General features: G+C 42.4%; 1 long non-coding RNA gene and 2 other non-coding genes across 3 annotated transcripts in view; 2 read left to right on the forward strand and 1 right to left on the reverse strand.

Moving 5' to 3' along the window:
- Positions 1 to 2,656: 2,656 nt before the first annotated feature.
- The window catches only part of LOC126442705 (uncharacterized), a 98,686-nt gene continuing 75,819 nt past the window's right edge, over positions 2,657 to 25,523 (reverse strand). The window contains exon 5 of the long non-coding RNA XR_007581600.1: positions 2,657 to 2,780. This is a non-coding gene — a long non-coding RNA (uncharacterized LOC126442705). The remainder of the gene's footprint in view (positions 2,781 to 25,523) is intronic.
- On the forward strand, positions 15,342 to 15,416 carry Trnal-caa (transfer RNA leucine (anticodon CAA)). Its single transcript has one exon. It is a non-coding gene; the product is annotated as a tRNA-Leu (tRNA).
- Positions 15,944 to 16,018, forward strand: Trnas-uga (transfer RNA serine (anticodon UGA)). The gene has a single exon. It is a non-coding gene; the product is annotated as a tRNA-Ser (tRNA).

The following is a 25,523-nucleotide window of genomic DNA, read 5'->3' on the forward strand; positions in this document are numbered from 1 at the left end:
TTGTTACCGTAATTTTTACATTACACAGTTTTCAAAGACTATCTGTATGGTGTCCTGGAATGATTGCTTGTCATCTGCAAACGCTGGAAATGTGAAATTTACCAGCAAGCCAACACATCTCTTGATTATTAAACGACATGATTTTGGCGTGTCAAAATATTTTGCTTACGTATTTGTTATTAATCAGGTTTTACTGGGACATTCTTCTTGCGTTCTGAGGGCACTGCACACACACACACACACACACACACACACACACACACACACACACACACACGACATTCTTCTTTTGCGTTCTGAGGGCACTGCACACACACACACACACACACACACACACACACACACACACACACACACACACACACACATTGTTGTTTGCTAACACCGTTTGCGTTCATTTGTTGTAGAGAGTATTTGGCGACGGATTTGAATTTTGTTTACTCTCTCTCTCTCTCTCTCTCCCTCCCTCCCCTCCCTGTGTGTGCGTGTGCATGTGTTCCTTTTATCTCTACTAATTTGCTGGTTTAATTTCTCGATCATATGGGACTTGCCACTATTTTCCTCTCCTATATGTTTTATTGTGTGTAGCTGCTTTGTGTGATGGTGTTTGCTTACGGATGTTCCGTTCAGTCTGTGGAGTCCGAATCTGAAGTTCGTGCGCCACCGGGTGATTCGGCAGTTTGTGAACGGCGATGCTTCGAGGCTGTCGGTTTCCCAAATATTGTGAAGCCATGTGTGGTGTTTCTCTTTCGAACGGCGAGATTCAGAAAATTTAGTGTGTTTTCTGTTTCCGATCATAACCTGGTGTGAATGTGTGGGTGTGGCGGTTCCACACGTGACCACCTGCTGCGCCACAGGTGGGCCCTGGCGGCCGATGCTGGCTGAGGAGAAGTTGCAGGTCCGCCTCGCAGCCGAGTGCTGGAGGCTGGCGGGCGCGAGTCTCTCTGGCGGCCCCACGGCTGTCACTCGCCGCCAGCGCTGCTGTATTCTGCACTGTCTCCTTAGCTGCAGCGTCCCATTGAAACCTAAAATCTGGAAAAATAAGTTGTTGCTGTCGACAGGGAATGGAACCTTCCACGCTCAATCCACCCACTTCACTTTCGACGTCAACATTTTATGAGTCTTTCACATCGCTTGACACTTTATATAAGAACCTCTTCTGTGCACACTGGACATGTATCTCTTCCCTCTGTGTAGCCACAAGCGATTCGCTTCAGTGTAGCACTGTTGTCAGAGAAACCGTCTTTTAAAAGCGAGTTGTAGTGTGTTTTGTTTTTGACATCCCCACTGTTCGTTCCGTCATTTTTATTAAACGTCGTAGACTCAGGTGACGAAAGTTAGGAAATAACGACACGCTCATATACAGATGGCGACAGTATGGTAAACTGTATAATTTACATTGGCAGTCACATCTACATTTGAATTAACGTAACAGCAAGTCACTCATTAGAATCTCACCAGCAGTTGGAAGCAGTTACTCGATTTGTGGGCCAAAGTAGAGAATTTTATTTTAGTTTTCGTGATAGTGTCAACTCTACGAATCTGCCTTATGTGTGACACGTTCCGTGTGCAGTGTTGTCAAGTATGTGGTGTAACTCTTGCTACCAATGTGAGGCTGCAATTAAAGGCGGCGCAAGTATTTGCGTACTGCAGATACGCAGGTACATTCAGCGTGAGATTGGAACTGAAGACACATTCTGACTGAACGACTTGTGTGCCAGTAATTCATGAGTATGGTGGAGTATATGCTGGTGTAACATAGCACCATGCATGCTAGTAGCATATAGTTTCCAGTAATGGGGTAATGTAGTGGACTGGTTCGAACAACGAACATTAATGCAGTTGTGTGATTGTGGTAGACAACCAACAATATTGCGCCATTCATGTCTTCAAACAGTTTGATTGGTAAAGTTTTGAAATGCAGGCGGTCGTGATAGAGGTCGGCTGTGTTCTTGCAAGTTGCTTGCATATGTTGTACCCCATGAGGAAGACAATCTTGGGGGAGACAAGCGGTGTTTAGTAATAGTGGAGTGTTTTTCAGTTGTTACTCAGCTCTTGCAAAAACTGATCATGAAGTATTTTACAGGCTAAATCGTCAAAAGAAGGGCTCCTCACATTAGTTTACAGGTATCTCTAGTCAGTGTCATGGTGTTACCGGAGTTGTCATGAACAGCACAAAATGGTATGTACAAATAAATGAACAAAGGATTCATTTTTGTATTCTTTATTTGAAAGACCAACACATATGATGTAACTGATCGTGCTTCCTGAATGCCGTATGTCAGCGTTGTCTCAGCTTATCCACCAGCTCCTGGTTTCCATTCAGCCTGGCGATGTCCAGGGGGGTCCAGCCAAACACATCCCGGGCCCCCCTGTCCGCCCCCGCCAGGAGGAGCTCAGCCGCCGCCTCTGCGTGGCCCACCACTGCCGCGCAGTGCAGCGGCGTCTGCCCGCACACATCCCTGGCGTTGAGGTCGGCAGAGGCGCCGACCAGCAGCCGCACCACACCAGCGTGGCCGTACTCTGCAGCCAAGTGCAGGGGCGTCCACTGCCCCCAGCTCTCCCTGGCGTCGACCTCCGCGCCGGCGCCGACGAGGCAGCTGGCCGCCGCCACGTGACCCCCGCGTGTTGCCCAGTGCAGGGCGGTCCAGCTGCTCCCCAACCCCTCCCCCCTCGACCCCACGTCCGCCCCCGCCGCCAGCAACTCGCGCAGCTGCTCCGCCGCGCCCTGCATGGCCGCCTCTATCAGCCTCCTCCCTCTCTCCTGTTGAGAGAGGCTCCTGCACAAAACATCGACTCTCTCACTCTACTACACAGACACAGACACAGACACAGACACACACACACACACACACACACACACACACACACACACACACACATCGAACGAAAGAAACCGTCACTGCATCTCGTTACCAGCTGTTTTAACTTTTCCTCCTAATTCACTCCAAGGAGTGACCTCCTGTGAGCTCAGCATTCTGTTGGTAACCAATCGCTGACCTTCAGAGAAACACACCTCTAATGCTAGATTGTCTTTAGAGCAACCCCTTCCGACACTTGCGAAGAAAACACAGGCAACTAATCCAACACGGACAATATTAGTGAAAGCGAGAGCGGTGAATATTGGATCCATTGCTGGGTTTATGTATTACTCTAAATCAATTTTGTCTTCATCAAAATATTTTCCACTACATGTGAATACATTTATTCCAGTGTTTGTTCCGCTGTGTCAAACAATTCTGGAGCTTTCGTTGTGATACCCTGTAGTTCTCTCAGCGATGCATTTCAAATCTCATCTGTGTGTGAAAAAGACAGCCCTTGAAGGTTCGTCTTAATTTTTAGGAACAACATGTCACATCGGGTGATCGTGCAGCCAAGGGCGTCACCACAGTATTGTTTATAGCCAAACACTCACGAGCACGCAACGAATTCTAAGCAGATGCGTTATCGCAGTGCAGAAATCATCAACTGTTCCGCCACAAATCTGGAGGTTTTTTTTTTTCGGATTGCGTCATGCCGCTGGCGTTGAGCTTGTAGGTTTTACTGCTTGCTGACTGTTTCACCTTGTCACAGGAATTTGTGGTGCACCAAACTGTTGAAATCTAAGAAATATTTACACCAGTCGTAAAGACTTCCCATACTGATAGTAGATTCGACGAAATCAAAATCTAATGTCTCTGAAAGTTTGATGAATTTGACTCCGTTCGCATAGGCAAATGTAATACAAACACGATAATCCGCTTTTACATTAAACAAATAATCGCCAATTCTGCTAACACACCAATAACGTTTCCAAGATGTGACCACAGACTGAATATCCCATTTCCCTGGTCTACACGTACTTTTCAGGCACGTTTACCATCACAACGACAAAAAAGTCTTGCGAATCTCAGTTACAAAAAACGCAAAATGGTGAATTCCCCGTTACTTTTGAGTACTACTCGTGTCGCAAGAGTTGTCGCGTTTCTGAGCACCCCATCGAAGCAAAGGCTTAAATTGTCCAGTACAGCTCCACTATGTTTTGTTTAAAAATCGTATCGGACGGAATGTATGCGCCAATTGTGGATGAAGTTGTACACGAACACGCATTCACACGAACAGGCATCCGCTTTCATATTTCTAACAGATACGGGAACACTGACATTTGATTCCTGTTCCCGTGTTAATGCAATTTACTCCGTAATGTGCTGTTTTTCTGGACGGGGCAGTCGCTGAGCTGGGAATGAGCGCCGCCAGGCTGTGTGGCCAGACTGGGTCGCCGGGACAGCACTGTGGAGCGGAGAGGGCGCACGACTTGACGGACACACTGTACCGCGTCCAGGGCAGAGGGCGGCCAGGACAGGCTGCGCCGTCTGCAGGCGGCCCTCGCAAGCGACGCCCCCTACCGCCTGCCAGCGACTGTCCAACACATTTCAGTATGTGCTCAAAGTATTTAGTTCGTGGGTGGGAAGCCGTCAGTTACTTTGAAAAAAATGTTTACTCTATTTAAAGTGTATTCCGTCTACGTACAATTGCGAGTAGTTTGTAATTTCGACCTGAGACCAGGTGTTTCACCGTCAGGAAGCAACCGCGTGCCTTCCAGCAGAGACCAGGTTGAATGTTGGACGTGCGACAGCCGTGTCTGCACATGCAGGCGGCTGCGGCGTGGCGCACGCGAGCTGCAGGAAGAGCCGAGCGTCGGCCGGGCTGCCCCCTGTACTTGGCTGACTCGCCTGCAAGGGCTGCCGCCGTCTTCTCCGATGGCCGCACGGCCGCAATTGACACACTTCGGCTGCGGAACGGCAATCAGCGCTACACCAGGATTGTCGGTATTTTTAAAAATATGGAGTATCCAATACATCGATATTTATTAAAATCTCGATACGGACTCTCGATATCTTGAAAAAGTGTGTATCGGCGTACAAAATATCGAGACACTCCTAGGTATAAAAATAGCAGCTGCACATTGTATATAGACTGCTGGTTTTAGAGTTGTAGAAGTATCGACTTATTATTACATCTTCTGTACATCAACAAGCTAACAGGGTGTGAAACTTCCTCGAAGATTAAAACCGTGTGCCCGACCGAGACTCAAACTCGGGACCTTTGCACCTGGTAGAGCACTTGCCCGCGAAAGGCAAAGGTCCCGAGTTCGAGTCTCGGTCGGGCACACGGTTTAATCTGCCAGGAAGTTTCATATAAACGCACACTCCGCTGCAGAGTGAAAATGTCATTCTGGTAACAGGGTCTGTACGTCGACAAGGAAAAAACTTGCCGAAATTTCCCGGATTCCCCACTTAAAAATACACTTTTTTCCGCATCAAAATACACTTTTTCCGTGTTAAGCGACACTATACTCTTCCTCGCCACTGTAAAACTCATCAATTCTCTGATTGTTATACCAACGTAGAATTTCCTGGCCCTTTAGAAAACTAAACTCAGCGGCGAAAAAAACGTTTTGCAAGTCCTTTGATGTCGCGCATATGTTCCTATTATGGAGGTATAAAATCGGATACCACCAAACACCGCACGTCACTTTCCGATGCATTGAAATCGAGATTGCAGTGAGCTTTTGTAAGCCAGCCATAGCTCATGTCACGTGATCTCGCCAGCTGATGACGGCACACGATACGCGATGTAGTCAGCCACCAGCAACATCACTCTTAAGTAGCGCCAGGACACAAATAAGGAAAGTTGATAGTTTAAATTAATATACACATCGTTCACATTTAACATTGGTCTCAAAGAGTAACAAGCTGCAAGAGAAGCTAAGACCGCACATATAATGTTGATGATCTGTGCGCGTGTTACACTTTAAGACACATCACACTAAAGTGATAATAAAACTTTTAATAACGACCTAAATGTCTCATCTTCTGGACTCGAAATTCCTCTAAATGGCCCGTCACCGAAGAGTTGATTTTTAAATGAGAGTCAAACGCTGTATGATTTAATAAATTCATCGTACATTCTCGCACATAGTTCATCTTGCGTAAAAGCAAATTTACACTGTACGTTTTTGAAACCACCATTCGCAGTATTTTCCCACGACCTGTTAGAAATATGAGGTTCGCTTCAGCAGTTGACAGAGAGCGCCAGATGGAAGGAGTCACCACGCTTGCGCAGCTACGATGACGCAGGAGGCCCTCATGTTCGTACGTGTAAAACACTGAAAGATCTTACATCATGTCTCGAAAGAAACAAGACATCACATGATTACTTTAAGAGCACCCGGAATTCGTGCACCACACTAAAATGCACAATTCGCCTTAAAGCGCGCATTCCTAAGTCGAGATTCCGATGTAAATTTTCTTGCAGCACCAGTACTGCATTACAAATTTTCAAATGGCTCTGAGCACTATGGGACTCAACTGCTGAGGTCATTAGTCGCCTAGAACTTAGAACTAGTTAAACCTAACTAACCTAAGGACATCACAAACATCCATGCCCGAGGCAGGATTCGAACCTGCGACCGTAGCGGTCTTGCGGTTCCAGACTGCAGCGTCTTTAACCGCACGGCCACTTCGGCCGGCTACTGCATTACATCATCTTTGGTTCTTTATTATGGTATAATACCATAAGTGCACTCGATGTGCAGCGAACAGTTGAAACTAGGCAATAGTGTGAAATAAAACACTTTGTTTCAAATAAATTGACTGCCTGAGCGGAAAAGATTATTAAAAGCTAAATCTCTTTAGTGAAACTTGAAAAATAACTTCACTCTTCTGGAAATCGATTACTGCTTGACTGTCAGAAAGGTGGAAATAAAATATGAAACTAGTAACATATTTTAGCCCTCGGTAATTGTGCGAAAGTACAGGGTTATTACAAATGATTGCAGCGATTTCACAGCTCTACAATAACTTTATTATTTGAGATATTTTCACAATGCTTTGCACACACATACAAAAACTCAAAAAGTTTTTTTAGGCATTCACAAATGTTCGATATGTGCCCCTTTACTGATTCGGCAGACATCAAGCCGATAATCAAGTTCCTCCCACACTCGGCGCAGCATGTCCCCATCAATGAGTTCAAAAGCATCGTTGATGCGAGCTCGCAGTTCTGGCACGTTTCTTGGTAGAGGAGGTTTAAACACTGAATTTTTCACACAACCCCACAGAAAGAAATCGCATGGGGTTAAGTCGGGAGAGCGTGGAGGCCATGACATGAATTGCTGATCATGATCTCCACCACGACCGATCCATCAGTTTTCCAATCTCCTGTTAAAGAAATGCCGAACATCATGATGGAAGTGCGGTGGAGCACCATCCTGTTGAAAGATGAAGTCAGCGCTGTCGGTCTCCAGTTGTGGCATGAGCCAATTTTCCGCGGGCTACGCGTGAAACTTGCCCGCACGCGTTCAACCGTTTCTTCGCTCACTGCAGGCCGACCCGTTGATTTCCCCTTACAGAGGCATCCAGAAGCTTTAAACTGCGCATACCATCGCCGAATGGAGTTAGCAGTTGGTGGATCTTTGTTGAACTTCGTCCTGAAGTGTCGTTGCACTGTTATGACTGACTCATGTGAGTGCATTTCAATCACGACATACGCATTCTCGGCTCCTGTCGCCATTTTGTCTCACTGCGCTCTCGAGCGCTCTGGCGGCAGAAACCTGAAGTGCGGCTTCAGCCGAACAAAACTGAGTTTTTCTACGTATCTGCAGTGTGTCATGACCATATGTCAATGAATGGAGCTACAGTGAATTTATGAAATCGCTTCAATCATTTGTAATAGCCCTATATTTTAATTCATTTGACAGCTCCAGGTCACAAAAATCCGTTTTGTTTTAATTTAACGTGAGAGCAATAAACGAAGAGGAAACAGTAAAACCTCTGAACGTATAGACAGGCCACGTGGAGGCGACCCACCTGCCCACCACAGCTGGCTGCTCTCTGCACCAGCCCCGGATCCACCACATTTCCCAAGGGCGGCGACGTCAGATGGCGGCTCCCAGCCACACTTCTGTAACCACAACAGGGAGGAGGGACTGCTCACACGCCACTCAACTGCGCATGCGCGAGAGGCAGCACGCAACTGTTCAAACGAATCCAATTCAAACAGTTGTCACGTGACGCTCATCGGAGGCAATTTGTTGTAATCGAGCACTGCACAGTCTTCCTAAAGCCTCCGACATACTTTGCTGTTGGCAGACGCTTGTATGAGCACTGTGTTTTGTTGTTGTATGTGGCGCATTTCCTTCGAAACTAAAGTTTTATTTTCGTTTCTTTTCTGTCGTTCGTGTTTTGTTGCTGCAGTATTATTCTGCAGTAGCGGGATACAGTTTTATCCTTAGTTAGAATATTAGTTCTTACCAACAAAAATCTCAAAAATTTAACTCAAAACTAAAACAATGAAAATTTCCCGCAATTCTAAACAAGTCCCGGGTTTTTCCCGGTTTCCTCACAGATAAAAAAATTCCCGGGTTTTTCGCGGATCTCCCGGGTCGCATACACCCTGAGCTAGCAGCCTGCATATCCCCTTTAGAGCAAAAATTTAAAGCAGAACGTTGGACGTTCAGGCATACCGATAAACACTTTGCTAAAAACGGTAGATGCACGCAGGTGGCACAATGAAAGGGGCCTGATGGGTCCATAGTCCGCTTCAGTCACACATCCGGTTTGTCCGGAACACTTCATGCCGGCTTCCCTGTTCTTCCATTTCTGCAAACCCCAGCGACCTACCAGCTGCATTCTCTTCACCGTGAACCACTATCACCTAGTCGATTAGATCTGAGGTCATTCATCCAAACATACTCAACAGAAACTTCCTGGCAGATTAAAATTGTGTGCCGGACCGAGACTCGAACTCGGGACCTATGCCTTTCGCGGGCAAGTGCTCTACCGACTGAGCTACCCAAGCACGACTCACGCCCCGTTCTCACAGCTTTAATTCCGCCAGTACCTCGTCTCGTACCTTCCAAACTTTACAGAAGCTCTCCTGCAAACCTTGCAGAACTAGCACTCCTGAAAGAAAGGATACTGCGGGGACATGGCTTAGCCACAGCCTGGGGGTTGTTTCCAGAATGAATTCTATATACTGAACTTTTGCTATTACTGGTGACTGGCCACTGATGTAGAATTACTACACAAGACGAACGAGTGCTATATCGGAATAATGATGATGTACTTTTCACTGCGGTTCGACTTGGGTTTATTCGTATTTGGATCATAGTGGTGAAATATTGCATTAGTTTCCTTCAGCGTAGTTGTATATGCTTCACGGTCATCAGGCGTGTAGTCTTCGAATGCTACGTTTTTTTCGGGTTAGCAGTTTCATGAATTCATTGCTGGCACTGAAGACTGCTACCTTTGACAGAAATAGTGTCATTGTTAAACGTTACTTCGGAACCGCCCATGCATTGCTTTCGACTGTCAAATCTTAAGCCAAATACTGTACGATGAGACCGCGCAAGTATTTTGATACTTTCAGCCCAACATAAGGTGTTTAGTTTCTAACAGCCTTCATCTCCTCCCGGTCTTCTTCCTCAATTTGCTGCAACGCGGGCTCAAGCCTCTTACGTGTCTTTCGCGTGATCCGATCATCATCGACAAATAAACTTCTTTCGAAAGGTTATTCCTCAGTTGTAGGCGGAATAGGACTCACCTTGTCATAATTCCCTTCCGAAGGAACTAGCTCTTTCAAACTCTCCATTTTTCGCTACAGCACCAGTAACTTCTTTCTCTAAAGCACTCAGTTTATCTGTCACAGGCTGGACGCCTTTCTTATACTCCTCGTATTCTGTTATCGGCTTCGCCTTCCACTCATGGAACTAACTTTTCAGCTGTTCAAACGTCCTGTTCTTCACTTGTTTAACAAGCTTTTAATCGTACTCTGCAAATATATTTAAGGAGAAATTTTAAAAAGAAACAGGTCTCACGTTTCCTGTGAATCTTATCGTCGATAAACCGTAAGAATTTATCGGAATTCGATATCGTGAACGTCACAGCCATTGACATTCTTTTAACCTTTATATATCTTAAGTGTGCCTTTCAGCGTTTCATATTCCTCGTAATTCGGCACATTGTTGTATCTACCTCCTGAAAGAATCTTACACTCGCAATCGAGCTCTAGGTATGTTTTATATCAATTTATTGTATTTACGTGCTAGCATTTGTAATTTTGTACAAATGTCCTCCTTAGTCGCCAAGTTATATGATTCACTGGCGACATTATAGAATTAGATGGACAGAATAATCTCTCGTTCGAGGCGAAAGATGTATGTGAATTTCTCGAGTATGCAAATTCTAGACACGCCTTGAAAGATAATGTTAGAGAAAAAGATACCTCACAATAAAAAAATTGTAGTGTAGCTGCAAGCGACAAATTTTGTCAATGAAACCGGACTCTACATGTTAGTGCTGAAGTCAACAATGTCTCTCACTGTTAAATTTAGTGATTGGGTGTTTGACGAAGTCTTGCCTTCCATTAGGGCGGGCGCACAAGGGAGAACTTTTGTCGTGCAACTGCCTCGTCTTTTGCACAGAGTCTGTACAATCATATGTAAGACCACACACACAGCGACTCCCCAGAGACAACTTTTCAGTAGCTCCGGCCGCCGACAGAATGGCGAACCAACTGCCTCCGTCCTGTCCCCCCCGCAGGATACACGAGCGCGTGTGCACGGCAGACAATGCAGTTGCCATCTCTGCTGCCTGCAGTTGGAAACTTGCGAGTTTGTACACTGGCTGTTGTAAGGGACGAAGACATCGATAGTGAACTGATCGTAAATGAAGTAAAAAACAGACCTGCACTGTTCAATATAGAAACTTTGAAAGATTATTCTGACGCTAATTTGAAAAGCAAAGTGTGGGAAGAACTGTGTGTAAATGAGTACAATCTGAGGACATCCTCCACAAAAGAACGCCAAGCAGACAAGTTTTTATTTTACAGAGTTGCTTTTATTGACATACTTTCAACATTATCATCATCTTACGCTTCTTAAAAATGTTTTGTGGATAGAACAAATAAGTTTTTCAATATTGTTGAATCGTAGTGAAATCAGAGTCTATTGCACTGCCATGGAACAGATCCTCCATGGGACATATAATAGATTTTAAAATAGCTGCGTATATTGACAGCAGGTATAACTCGAGCATGGTCTATAAACTGCTGTGGACATTTGATGAGAAAATGAAGTCAACTTTACTCACTTAACCAAGTGCAAATTTTTCCAATTGGTACCTTAGTATCTAGGTATTTTGTATCAATAAGAAAAAACTAAAAATAGGCCCCCTTATTCATAATACTCTGCTAACTTGAAGCATTGCTAATTCTCACTCTGTCTTCTTCTATTGGCCTAAGTCAGAATGAAAAATAACACTCTGTAGCAGCTGTTTTAAGTTAGCTGACCATTATGAATAAGGGGGTTGATCTTAAAAGTAAGTAATTTGGCCATGGGGGTCTGAGGTAACAGTTCATTTTGGAAAAAGGGTCACTTGACCAAAACAGTTTGGGGATCCCTCTTTTATACAAAATGTAATGATTACTGTTACTAACTGGATTGCTGGATTTAGTAAATATCAAGCTAAATAAAAATGTGTAATTTAATGCAACCTACCGTAACTTAACACTGAGCCCCTCTTCGGGTGGAATCACCTGTCGTGTATTTGTATTTTGGTAGGAGGCGTGTATTTGTATTTCGGTAGGCGATGGCAGGCCCCAGATTTGGGACTAGCTCGTCAAATGACGTTACACTCGTGTGGAACTGAAGGATTTCTCTGGGTAACATCTTAGCTGTTGAAATATTAAAGTGAATTTCCCTTCCTTTAGTCTTTCAGACGTAAGTTGGCGAATCCAGTAATTCCTTTTCCGTTTTGACCTTTGTCGAATGATGACAGCACAAACCACTGCAGTCCCAAAACAATCCCTCCCTGAGCACTGCTCGGCTACACTACAAAAACCCTTGAAAACGGGTCCGCTGTCAGGAAACAGTTGCTCATCGTGTGCGAGCTCTCAAAAGCAGAAGCAACAATAAAGCAACAAAGACGGAATGGTTGCGCGACAGTAAGTCTTCCGTGTACGCCTGCCCTTAGAAAACACAGTGAGTGCAGAGTTAAAGAGATGTATTGAGGCCACATAATTCACTTCGAAAGTTTGAACAGTATTAGTGACGAGCACATTCAGAATTTACATCAATTACTACCTCATCTTGTCCCTAAAAATGAAAATTTGAAACATGTTCATACTCTCGAAATTATTTGACGATGACTGCGATTACACTTACCGGGTCATCAGAGTGCAGAGAAGAAATTTGCAAAAGCATCACGGTCAAACACCCAAATAGTGAAGAAATGCCGAGGGTCGAGTACAATGCAAATTCGATAAATTTGTACCAAAGAATGAAGGAAAACTTGATCATCGACTACCACATGAACTATTTCAATATCGAGGATGATGACTACACCAGAGACGAACTGGATAACATCAAATATCTCCGTGAGGCTAAGTTGTTAGCAGAATTTTTTAATGTGTCGAGAGCCATTAAAATTGTTGATGCAAAAAGGGCGAAACCTTCGGTGCCACGTGAAGGAAACCCCGTAGGGATTTTTTTCTTTTTCTCTCGACGATCCGCGACGTGATGGGAGCTGCTCCTTCTTGCACCTGTCGCCCGTCTTTAACTGGGGGGGGGGGGGGGGGGGCAGAACACAGGAACAGTGGCGACTCGCTAGCCTGAGGCAGACCAGGGAGCGAGGCCAAGCATTTGCAGCTTGTACGTACGGTTGGTGCGGCAATGCAGCACTTTCTGAAAGCACCTACAGTCACCTTACTTCTCGCACGAAATGTGTGGTTTTTGCCAGATAGTTGCAGCTCGTTTGAAGAGACTAAACAAAAACTTCACTTCTCTCTAATTTTCTGCTGGCATGACCGTCCCATCTGCATTTCCGTAACGAGTAAAGCAAAACATGTACTGCAGTAATTTACACGGTGCAAACGTCGGCGACATGTGTTGACGGAAGAGACCAGCTGCTGACAACGCCGCGACATCCTGCTTCCCTTAGTGTGCCACAGATTAGAACAGGGAATGCTTCGCAGCGGTTCGTGCACACAAACAGTGTCACGAAAACTAAATTAGCAGAAACACGGATTAAAAAAATATATAATGTGTAACAAAATTTTCAACACTACTATTAAACATGGAAGGAGCAACACTTTGTAACCATTTGGGAGAGTATGACAGTGGTTTTAGAAAGGGCAGAGTTTGCTCAGAACAGATTTTCAACCTACAGTCAGTAATTCGTCACAGATTTACAAAGTCCAAAGATATAGTTGTAACATTTGTATATTTTAAAAATGCATTTGACTCGATTGATAGGGCAACGCTTGATGAAGAGTGAACAGAGAATTTGCCATCAAATCTAAATCAGCAAACCTTATTCGTTGAAACGCTCACAAACACCACATCAAAAGTAAATTTTCGGGATGATATATCGAAGGCATTCGACATAAAAACAGGTGGAAGGCAAGGTAATGGCTTGTTTCCACTCTCCTTAACTGTGCACTAGAGAAAACAGTAAGAGAGTGGAAACAAAAACTGAAAGAGCAGAAGCCATCACCGATCAGACTGGGAACTAAAACCAAAGGCATTGAAATTCATTGCTTAGCATTTGCGAATGATTTTGCCATCCTTTTTGAAAATCTAACAAATTCTGGAATACAAATCAGTCTCTTGGAAGAAATAGCAAACAAAGCAGGTTGAATATCTAGAAAAACTTTATGACAAATATAAAAAATGCTCTGGAATCCCTAGCAGCAGATAAAGATGGTAAATAAATTTAAATATTTGAGAAATTATGCAACAAAATGGCTTAGAAAAATTTGTTTTAGAAGAAAGAGTACATAAAATGGAGAGCACTTGTGAAATAACAAGCAATATCTGCAACAAAAGGTGCCTGTCTAAAAATTTAAAGATACGGCACTACAATACTATAGTAAAACCAGAGTTTCTTTATGGAAATGAATGTTTAGTACTGAACTACAAAGTATACAAAATTGAAGTCCTAGAAAGAAATTCGAAAAATATTTGGGCACCAAAAAATACAGAGGTATGGAAATTAAGAAGTAATGAAGAAGTTTATCGCAACATTGGAAACATAAATGGAACACTACAAAGAGGCGACTGCTATTTTTTGGACACTTACAGAGAATGAACAGCAACAGGTTAACCAAACAGATTTTTAGATATCTTTGGGACAAGAAGTCAACAATAGCCTGGACTCAAGAAGTTAGGATAGATATGGAAAGAAACAACATGAGTGAGAAAGACTCAAAGAAAGGTAATCCCGTGTAACAAATGAAAGCTGTCAGAAAGGCTATACACGCAGCTATAAATGCAGTAAGAAAATTGCCCAATTACAAGTAAGGGGACAAAATGAAAACAGTTGCTGAAAATGATTTTAATCATGCAATTTCATCGAAAAGGAGTTTAAAAGGCAACGCTTCACAGCTCTTGACCAGATTGAAATAATAATAACATCCAATGATCCAATGAAAATGTAAACACAAACACCAAATTTTACTTTGAGGTCTACGAAATAGGTCGAGGTAAAGGTTCAAAGGGAAACAAAAATAGTAAATATTACTAAAGATATAATTGGCAAGACAAGTATAAACAAAATAACCAACAACGATAGCCTGTGCGGTCCTCGAGCAATGATCACTAGAAACACACTTGTGCGAGGAACTGACATATAATGACGCTCTCTACACTAGGAAAGGGAGAGCTCCGCAGGAAGAATTAGCAAAAGAGTTGTGAGCGAGACTCAAAGAACTTTGAAGGTTAGGTTTCAGTCTTGACGATATCGACGATGCAGCAGCTTTTTTTGAATGTTCAGGTTAAAGTTGTTTCAGCTGTCAATTTTAACACAGTTATGCATTCCTCTGGCGGCGAAAAGGGAGCAACACTATTTGTGCTTAAATAATGACCACCACAATGGCATCAAAAATATGAAGAGTTTTTTAGGCAGAATGTCTATTGCAAGACGTGTGATGAATCCTGCAATCAGAAGGACAAATACTTCTGCAAAAAAGATAAAGGAAATGTGTGCAACTTGCGTGGTAAGACCAAAGCATGAACGTAAACAGCCAAGGATTTAATGCAGAAAGTGCAAGACACACAGTAGTCTCGATAGTTCAAGGTAAACGGGACCGGAACCACCTCGAACTATCAAAAACTCTGACGATCGAAATTTAAATGGGAGAAAGAAATATTATAATATTGTAAGTAATACAACTCAACAGAATGAGATTTTCACTCTGCAGCGGAGTGTGCGGAGTGTTTCGCAGGAAAGCTTCTGTAAAGTTTGGAAGGTAGGAGACGAGGTACTGGCAGAAGTAAAGCTGTGAGTACCGGGCATGAGTCGTGCTTCGGTAGCTCAGTTGGTAGAGCACTTGCCCGCAAAAGGCAAAGGTCCCGAGTTCGAGTCTCGGTCGGGCACACAGTTTTAATCTGCCAGGAAGTTTCATATCAGCGCACACTCCGCTGCAGAGTGAAAATCTCATTCTGGAAACATCCCCCAGGCTGTGGCTACGCCATGTCTCCGCAATATCCTTTCTTTCAGGAGTGTTAGTTCTGCAAGTTTCGCAGGAGAGCTTCTGTCAAGTTTGGAAGGTAGGAGACGAGGTACGGGCAGAAGTAAAGCTGTGAGTACCGGGCGTGAGTCGTGCTTCGGTAGCTCAGTTGGTAGAGCACTTGCCTGCGAAAGGCAAAGGTCCCGAGTTCGAGTCTCGGTCGGGCACACAGTTTTAATCTGCCAGGAAGTTTCATATCAGCGCACACTCCGCTGCAGAGTGAAAATCTCATTCTGGAAACATCCCCCAGGCTGTGGCTAAGCCATGTCTCCGCAATATCCTTTCTTTCAGGAGTGCTAGTTCTGCAAGTTTCGCAGGAGAGCTTCTGTAAAGTTTGGAAGGTAGGAGACGAGGTACTGGCAGAAGTAAAGCTGTGAGTACCGGGCGTGAGTCGTGCTTCGGTAGCTCAGTTGGTAGAGCACTTGCCCGTGAAAGGCAAAGGTCCCGAGTTCGAGTCTCGGTCGGGCACACAGTTTTAATCTGCCAGGAAGTTTCAATACAACTCAAATTTGAACTTTATTAAAATCAAATATTTACACACGTATTTGCATTGGCAGAATAACAATAATTATTTATTTAGCCAAGTAATAGTGAAGTGTCTGCGACGTTTGCTCGCGGCAGTGTGACACCATCGGTGTCGCCTCAGGCTGCTGTTCCATGTAGCATATGGCGGCCTCGAGGGCAGCGCAGCCATCGATGTGACTCACCACCGGTGCAGCCGCTGCCTCGTCACCCTCGCACTGCCGTCGAATGTTAGCCGTGTCAATTACAGAAGAGTGTCACTTCCAACCGTTGGTCCGAATTTAACCACTCGCCTCCTTCCACCTCTTCTGCCTCTTCACACCCTGGCAATCCACTGATTAAATTACACAATGGTTGATCGTCCTCATCTGCTGAATTTTCAGTTTCTGTGTCTAGCATACTTTCCTATAGAATTTTCCTCTACAACTTATAAATTGTGTGACTATTTCGCTCCAAGATTCGCTAATCCAGTACACGACATCCTTCAAAGTCACTTTCTTCAAAGCTCCTACAATGCTTTCGTTGTCTTCGGAATGCAGCATTGACTGTAGCAATCGCAGTCGATACTTTTTTTTAGACATTCCAGAACGCCCTGATCCGTGGGCTGAATGGGGCAGGTGACGTTTGGTGGGAAAAACAAGGCGCGGATATCGTCGCACTGCAGTTCTCCTGCACTCGGATATGAGGACGCAGTATCCATGAGCGAAATTGCTTTGCATGGCAGTCCCCTTCCTTTTAAAAAATTCTTGCAGTGAGGTACAAATGAGTTAAAAAACCAGTTCTTGAAGATTTCCTGATTCATCCAGGCATTACTCAACCGGAAGAGCCGAGATGGATACAGTCTTGGATACTCTTGGCTTGGCAAACTTCCCAATCACAACTAGTTTCAGTTTGTGGTTTTCAGTTGCATTTGAAGCTGCCATAACTGTGAGCCGCTCTTTGCTTTTTTTGTGCCCAGGAGCTACGAGAAGCAAGTGTTCTCGCTGGTAACATTTTAAAATTTAGCCCAGTTTCGTCAGTTATGATTTTTTTAAACTCTACGATAAATTTTGGAAACGGCCTGAGCGTCACCGGAGAGTTTTTCCTCCACATACGTCTAGTTGACGCACTCCATACCTTTTCTTCCACTTGTCGAGCCAACCCACACTAGCAGCGAACTTATCTCCTTCTTGCAGCTGGTTTCTGATAAACAAACCTTTTTCTTGCAAGATTGGGCCGGAAATCAGAGGACCCTTCTGTCTCTGTTGGGTAAACCTCATGAACAATGACACACTTGTTTTTTTGCAGTGACATCTTTATACTTCGACTGAGATTCATGTGAGCACTTCTGTGAAGAAAACTGCTCCAATTTAAGTCTTTCTTGGCCGGTCAGCAACCATTAACTTCAGCTACCCCATATCCGAGAGCAAGTTTTTTTATTGTTTCTCCTTAGTGCTTCTAATCTTAGATGCAAAGGCACAAATTTCCTCTTTTTTGTTATAGCACTCATCTTTGTAAAGTGTACAACGGAACACACTGTACAGTACAGGTACTGGGAACTACAGCGGCGTATGAACTCTCCAGTTTTGATCGATAGCAGCCGGGGTATTTCGTGCCATACTGACGACAGATGTTCGTGCAACAGGTCAGCGAGCTAATCGTCGGTGTTGGTTGCTTTGTCGTCTGCTTTGTCACTGACCTGTACTCTCCCTTTCATTATTTATCATGTCAGTGAAGAAAAGAAAGATCATTGCAACCTATTTTTTTTTCTTTTTTATTAAAGAGGCTCGGATTATTGGGAACTCGCACTATCGAGACTACTGTATTGTTTTGGTAAAGAGTGTATGGGTAATCACAAGTGAGCATGTGAAAAGATTTTCGAGTGCGAAAAATGTAAAAAAAATAAGGCAGAAGCAGACTCGGCAGACAACTCTGGCTTCTCTGATTGCCAAAATTGCGCTGATGAGCATGTGAAGTTAAGTGAAAACAAATGCTACATGCAAAGGAGAAAAAGACGTGGTGGTTACTGCAATAACAAATATACTTGCAATGGGAGTGGCACTAAAAAATTTAAAAATGCACTTACAAAGACAGGTACTACTTTCCCGATTTCGAAGCAGAACAAGATACAGGCATACACAAGCCAAACTTTGTGGCTGTGCACGACTTCAAAGGAAACATACGAATTTAGGAACAATGAACTTTGCGAATGGTTGCTGTCACAGAGTAACAGGGGCTATACGTGAATAGCACACAATACACAAACTTATGATACGTACTTTATTTTACAGTATTGTGTAAATAACGGAATTAATATCAAAACAATTTACTAAGGAACGAAAATTATAGTGCTAAAAATACCTTCCCTAAGGCGCAGAATAACTGACAGCATAAACCTTACCGTATTCACTTGAAACTAATCTAAGCCGCACTCGAAAAATGAGACTAAATAAACAAAAAAAAAAAATTTCTGAATCTAAGCTGCACCTGAAATTTGAGGTTCTAAATTCAAGGGGAGAGAAAAGTCTTAGACCACTCTAACGTGAGAGACAATTTAGGTCGAAGATACAGCTACAGTAGTTTGGTCCGAGTCGTAAGCTTAACAATTAAACTTTATCAAGTAGCCATTTATATGTCAATTAATCAAAATGACAGTCACATTATTTATTTTGTCGCCAACCGCAATGGGGTCATCTTCAGGGCAATTTACACTGTAAAGCTATATCAGTAAGTAATCATGTACAAGCAATCGCTGCTATCTCCAGGCAACTATGTTCTATAAACATTCATTGCTGTGTGTCAGGCATTACACGGGTACCCTTCCTTTCTCACGTGCTTCGTCTGGTTTCAATCGATTGCTTATTTTTCTTTGATCTGATGAGTACTGTTCTCTTTGTTATAAGTGTTTAAGTCACTCTAAGCTGAAAATGCATTACTGTACTGTGTCATGCATTGTTTGTCGCATACTGACAATGAGTGTTTACAACCAGTCGCCGCTTGCAGCATGGCTTGCTTTTATACGCGCTACCGTGGCTTACAATTTAAAAAAAAAAGAGAGAGAGGAATTGTCTCATAAGGGAAACACTGGCAAGGGACTGCTATTTGCTGTCAATTACACTGCTGCTTTGTTTGATAATGACCAACAAGAGCCAAATAATAGACAGCGTATGAGAGATGATGTTCTGAACTAGAGTCTAGCGAAAATTTTTCTCCGTCTGAAAATCTTTGCACACGCCTCTTTAGTGCATCACATTCTGCACAGAAATTAAAGTCATCTTAGATTTAAAAATCTAGTCAGTTGCTGTGCTTCATTTCTCATTATCACTATTCAACGTAAGAATAATACGAATATAAACATGACATGATATGTATATTCTTCCGCATTTGCTGTTGTCTCACTCGAGTTTCGTAGTTTATTAGGCAGACAAAATTTAAATGAGACAGCAGCAAACACAAAGGAATACATCGCATAATTTTTACATTCTTCTACCTTTTCTTTTAATTTATTTACGGACGCACAGGTTTTGGCGCCAGTATTCATCTTTGTGCCTGCAAAGCATGCCTGTGTAGCGCTACATATATTTGACGGCAGAAGTTAGTTGTGGCGGCACCTACAAATATTTTTCACAACTTCCGCTTACTTTGCACTCGATTCTAAGCCGCAGGCGGTTTTTTGAATTACAAAAACCGGAAAAAAGTACGGGTTAGATCCCAGTAAATATGGTATCCAAGGAAATCGCGACGTTTTCCAAGACATTCAGTCTGAAAGAGCTGAAAAAAGGTTACTTTCCACACTTCTTCAATAATCAAATCAAAATTATGTAGGGCGACTTCCAGCAAACAAGTACTACGGTGTTGACATCGTGATATGTAAGGCTAGAAAAGCATTCTTAGACTGGCACGCTCAGGAAGTGGGTGAAAATTACGTTTGACTTCCAGAAGGGATTTTCCGAATATTTCCATCCTGACGACATATTGCGCCGCAGCTGCCTTGAATTTAGGAGATATTTCCTGGAAATCAGAAACATTGATCCTTTCCAGTACATAATAATGTCTGGTGTTTGTATGGCTATTTGCAGGTCATAATACATTGAACCTACTTGCTGCAGTCAAACATCAAAAGAAGGAAATGTTCAGCAAAGAGTAAATTGTGTGGTTAAATTCGTTTTCTAATGTACAAAATGCATTGAACGGTGGAGAAGTTACAAAATGTGGCGCAAATGTTGACAGCTAGAACGCAAACACAAAAACAGTTTACCAGTATCACAATTGCTTCTGGCACGGCTGTCCAGTGTGTTATTCGCCCAATACTATCGACAACGGTCAACAATGAAACCATGGATCTCTTAGACCTCACACAAAAGTCAAGGAACGCCGGTTGTAACTGTGTCGAAATATGGAGCTGTAAGTGGAATAATTCAAAAGAGAACGTAAATGTCATAGAACCCCTGAACCCTAGAGATGTCTTTTTCGGCGCAAGAACAAACGCTGCTAAATTCAAGGTTTCAGGCAAGAAGCTGCGATATATAGACATGGGCAGGCTATATCCGACAGCGATGTTTTACGACGATTATCTGTTGGTCATCCCGTACAGATACTGAGGCCACAAAAATATGACGACGAATGATTTCGTTTCGTTAAATGCAAAGTGCTTGTGCTTCACGGCTTGTACCACTCTGTGCTTCCTGTTGAGCAGGAAAGCTTTTGTTTGCTCTACATTTGAAAAGTGTAGAAGAAAAGCCTGATAGTAGTTGCAACCATAGTGACTATGAGCGAGCATTTGTACGAACTTTGACAACTTTAGAGCTCAACAAAGCCATACAGGAAATTTACGAGATGTGGCACTTTGAATGGGAAAGTAATTGACTGTTCACAAACTACGTAAAAACCTTCATGAAGGTCAAACTGGAAACTAGTCCTTGGGAAGGTAATTAGAAGTCTAAAGAAGAATACGGTCGAACTATCGAGGGCAAGCAAGACATCACGCACGACATTAACAATACTGAACCGAACGATGGCAAGCGGGCTGTGGCCAAAATATACAATTCCCTCTGGGGAAAATTCGGACAGAGACAGAACTTGTCACAAACAGAATTTATAGACAACATTGAGCAATGGTACGAGCTCTTACACAAAATAAAAGGGAGACAACTAACATCATACCGATCAACGAAGATATAACACAGGTCTGAAAAAAAATATTTTTTGGAAGTTGCTTGAAATTTGATAACTGACAGATGTACTTTTCAACGACAATTTAAAAAATGCAATCCAATTTTTTTCAATCAAGTCAGATTTTCTCACAAAAAAGGAGTATTTTTAGGTATAGCAACAATAAAATTTTATTTTATTTATAAATAAGTTCTGAACTATATTTCCCGCACACTTCCACTTCTCTTTAATCTCACAAGTCATTATAATAATGCTTTCGCTTTCTGTCAAAGCTCCTCTTATTGCTTCTCCAGCTGTGGGCTCATTGAGGATCATTTACTTTTTATCATCCAGTAGTAGTCCGCTATCATGTTGACGTTCAGTCTTCCTTGATATATTCTTTCCATTCCTTGGATGTCTTGATGGAATCTCTTCGCCCTACTCTTCACTTACATCACCAAGGTTTGCAGGGTAGTAGTCAAGATGCAAGTGGAGAAAATGAACTTTAAAGCTCACGTTACAGCCCGCTTCTTAAAGTAATGTCTGCGACTATTGTCTTTTAGTTTGGATCTCTCATGTTTCATAGGAAACCTGTAACACCTAATTTAAAAGATGTCCATGCTGTCTTTTCTTATGTTTCCATTTTGTCCACAAACTTGGGATCTGTCATTAGTTTCCTAATGTCTGGTCTGACAGAGATTCCTTCCTTTAGCTTTGCCTCGGATGAGCCAGGAAACTCTCCACAAACCTATCTGAAGCATTCCCCTTCTTTTGGCAATGTCTTAAATTGTTTCATCAGTCCCAACTTAATGTTAAGTGGTGGAAGTAACACCTTTTTGGGATCCACAAGGCTTTTCCTATCAGCGTTCTTAACCCTTACTTGTAAGGTTTTTCTGAAGGGCCAACCTTTTTTGATGTAGTATTGCTTTCTATCTCTACTTTCCCATTCAAAGAGAAAGCAAGGGAACTTTGTATAGCCCTTTGCTGACCAAACGGCATTGAAATCACTTTTAAATCAGCACGTAATGTCCATTTGTGGTCTGAATAGCAGTGTTTGCTTGAAGCCAGTTCAAGGCCTGCGTAACATTGTTTTAAGTAAACAGAGTGTCCAACTGGTATAGAAGCGTACTTATTGCCGTTGTGTGGAAGTACTGCTTTAAGGCTTTTTTTTGTTTTGAAGAATCAATAAAAAGTCTCCACTCATCAGGAGCATATTCTATTTTGAAACGTGCCATAAGTCCAGGGGGAACATCACTGCAAAACACCATGTCACCTTCTTGAGGGAAGAAAGATACAAACTCTTTTTCCCTCGATCGATACGAAGAAAAGGATCTACCTGGTGCCAATATATGTTTATCTTTCAATCTAGATCCTAAAACGTCTGCCGATTTTATAGAAAGGCCTAGGTCTAAATCGTTCAGCTCAGTTTGTGAGAACGGAATGGGATCGGTTGTGCCAGAATCATTGCAATCTCTGTCTTCTTGCATTGCAACAACAAAAATAGCAGTCTTCACTATGATTTTTGGGCTCCTCCAAACCATTGGTATTCCATAATGTACCAACTGCTTTTTACGTTGAAACCATTGCCTCAGTTCTTCAACACACACTGGACAAACTGTGTGGGGCCCAAGGCTTATCTTGATCACCTAACTTTATACCGAAATAGGCGAAATATACCTTTTCAACAAAATCGGAAATGTTTGTTTGTTGCTTTTTAACGGTATAGTTACCACAAATGTAGCACAAGCGATGTGCCGAATTTATATATCCTCTGGTAGCCACTGTCCATAGAACAACTTCACAGCACAAGGAAACAGTCACTAGTTTAAAGCACCACCACCAACAACAACAACATCACGTGAACATCACAGAGTGAAGAGGTACTGTGAACTGGAGGACAACAGCAGACGCTCACTGCTCGGTGATGGCGGGGGAAGGGGCAGTGCAGCAGACAGGCACTGACATGAAAATACTGCTGGTTTCTCCTGATTACTCTTTTATTTTGCGTACATCTAGTATAAAAATGGCTAAGTAACAGTTTACGGAGATCCTAAAAACCAAAATTCAAACTCACTAGAGTGCTGAGATATCGAAAAAAGCTCAAACTAGAGAAGCTGTTTCTGAAACAACTGTACCTGATGGAATTTTTTCACTAATTTTCCTGAAATCATACCTGTGTAATCCAAGTTATATATCAGTACAATGTCTAAGACCGTACAAGTACCAACCTATTTGTGTCCACCTTCACCACTTCCAACACTAGAATGAGGCCGTACGATATGCTCGATAGATTAGGTGATAAAATTGTGTCCTATGACACAGACACTCTTGTTTATATCGACGATGGTACGAATACTGTAGAAACAGGTTGCACGCTTTGTGAATCGACTGACGAGTTTGGTAAAGATGATTACGGTATTGAATGGACAGGAACAGGACCAAACAGTTGTGCATACAAAACGTACAGAGGTAAACAGACTACCAAAATTACAAGGCTTCACTCTTAACTACCGTAGTGCTAAAGGTTTTGAATATGGAAACAATGGCCGAGCTGGTACATGGTTCACAAGACAAAGTCATAATAACCAACGATATGATAACAACACACAAGAAAACAAAGAACTTTGTAAGTACAGCTGTAGGTAAGGAATTTAACTGTAACTACGATACGCTTATGGCTTTAGAAGAGAATACACAATAACCGATACACTTCCCTGGGTGTTATTTAATAATGAAATAAAATCTACATGTATAAATAGAATACAGCTATGCTTTCCGCGAGATTACAGAATGCATTGATGATACTGATTGTTGGTACAGATTGTTGCTGGATGATAAAATAGAGATAACTGAAGAGACACCTATCAACCAGTAAATAATTGAGGTGACTTGTAAGCACATCAGAACTGTCTGATTTTCAAGGGTGGACACCCTCTAAAATTTTCACGTGTCGTTGCAGAAAGTCGTTGCAAAAATGCGCTCGCAAGAAAGTGGTAGCTAAACAGCGACCACGAAAAAGTGCCAGCCGAGCGACGACTGAGCGCTGCCTGGAAATCTCAAGAAGTGGCCACAAAAAAGTGGACGCAAAATGTCGTTGCAGAAAGGTGGCTGCCGTCTTTCCGTCTAAAAGATGCGGGTTTGTGCCATACCGCTGCCCTTAAAGTTGCCAAGGTTTCCCAAAAAAGTGGCTGCCAAACAGGGGCTGCCATCTTCTGCTCTGCGCAAAAAGACTTTTTCAAAGGGACGACCACTTTTACGCAAAATGTTTTAAAATGTGCAGTGGGAAGATGCGGAAAATTCTCATGCAGAAACTAAGTAAATATTTTTACGAGTAAAACATGTGGAAATGATGAAAATAGTCTTGTCGATACAGTTTTCGTTAAGACCAACAGCGAATTTTTAAAAAGAAAATTGGAAATATTTAACAGAAAATTTACGTGGAAATTTTATAAGACAAAAATATTTTTACAAAAAAATATGTGGAAACGTTTTTTCAGAAAAAACCACGTCGAAATATTTCTCCAGAAAAAAAACCACGTCGAAATATTACTCCAGAAAAAAAACCACGTCGAAATATTTCTCCAGAAAAAAAAAACCACGTCGAAATATTTCTCCAGAAAAAAAAAACCACATCGAAATATTTCTACAGAAAAAAAAAACCACATCGAAATATTTCTACAGAAAAAAAACCACGTCGAAATATTTCTCCAGGAAAAAAAAACCACGTCGAAATATTTCTTCAGAAAAAAAACCACGTCGAAATATTTCTCCAGAAAAAAAACCACGTCGAAATATTTCTCCAGAAAAAAAACCACGTCGAAATATTTCTCCAGAAAAAAACCACGTCGAAATATTTCTCCAGAAAAAAAACTACGTCGAAATATTTTCAAGTCAAAAACACGTCGAAATATTTTGTCAGAAAAAAAAAAAAAAACGTCGAAATATTTTCAAGTCAAAAACACGCCGAAATATTTTCAAGTCAAAAACACGCCGAAATATTTTCAAGTCAAAAACACGCCGAAATATTTTCAAGTCAAAAACACGCCGAAATATTTTCAAGTCAAAAACATGTGGTGTCCCATACCAACGCCTATACTAATGGCATAGTTTGAAAGAGTGCTACGAAACGGAAAGAAATCAGGTAACGAAATTTCAAATAAAGCGTTAACTCGACAATGCACAGTGAACTGCAGGTTTGTAGATGAGACAAACTTTTCCCATCATTCAGTAAGGAATTTGTTTTTAACATCAACCATCCGCGATCTGAAGATAAAGTGGTTAAAAGAGGGGATAAGAGGGAATTGTAAGTTCCAGGAGAGGTA

Source organism: Schistocerca serialis, unplaced genomic scaffold, assembly GCF_023864345.2.
Source record: "Schistocerca serialis cubense isolate TAMUIC-IGC-003099 unplaced genomic scaffold, iqSchSeri2.2 HiC_scaffold_1401, whole genome shotgun sequence".
Classification (NCBI taxonomy): domain Eukaryota; kingdom Metazoa; phylum Arthropoda; class Insecta; order Orthoptera; family Acrididae; genus Schistocerca; species Schistocerca serialis.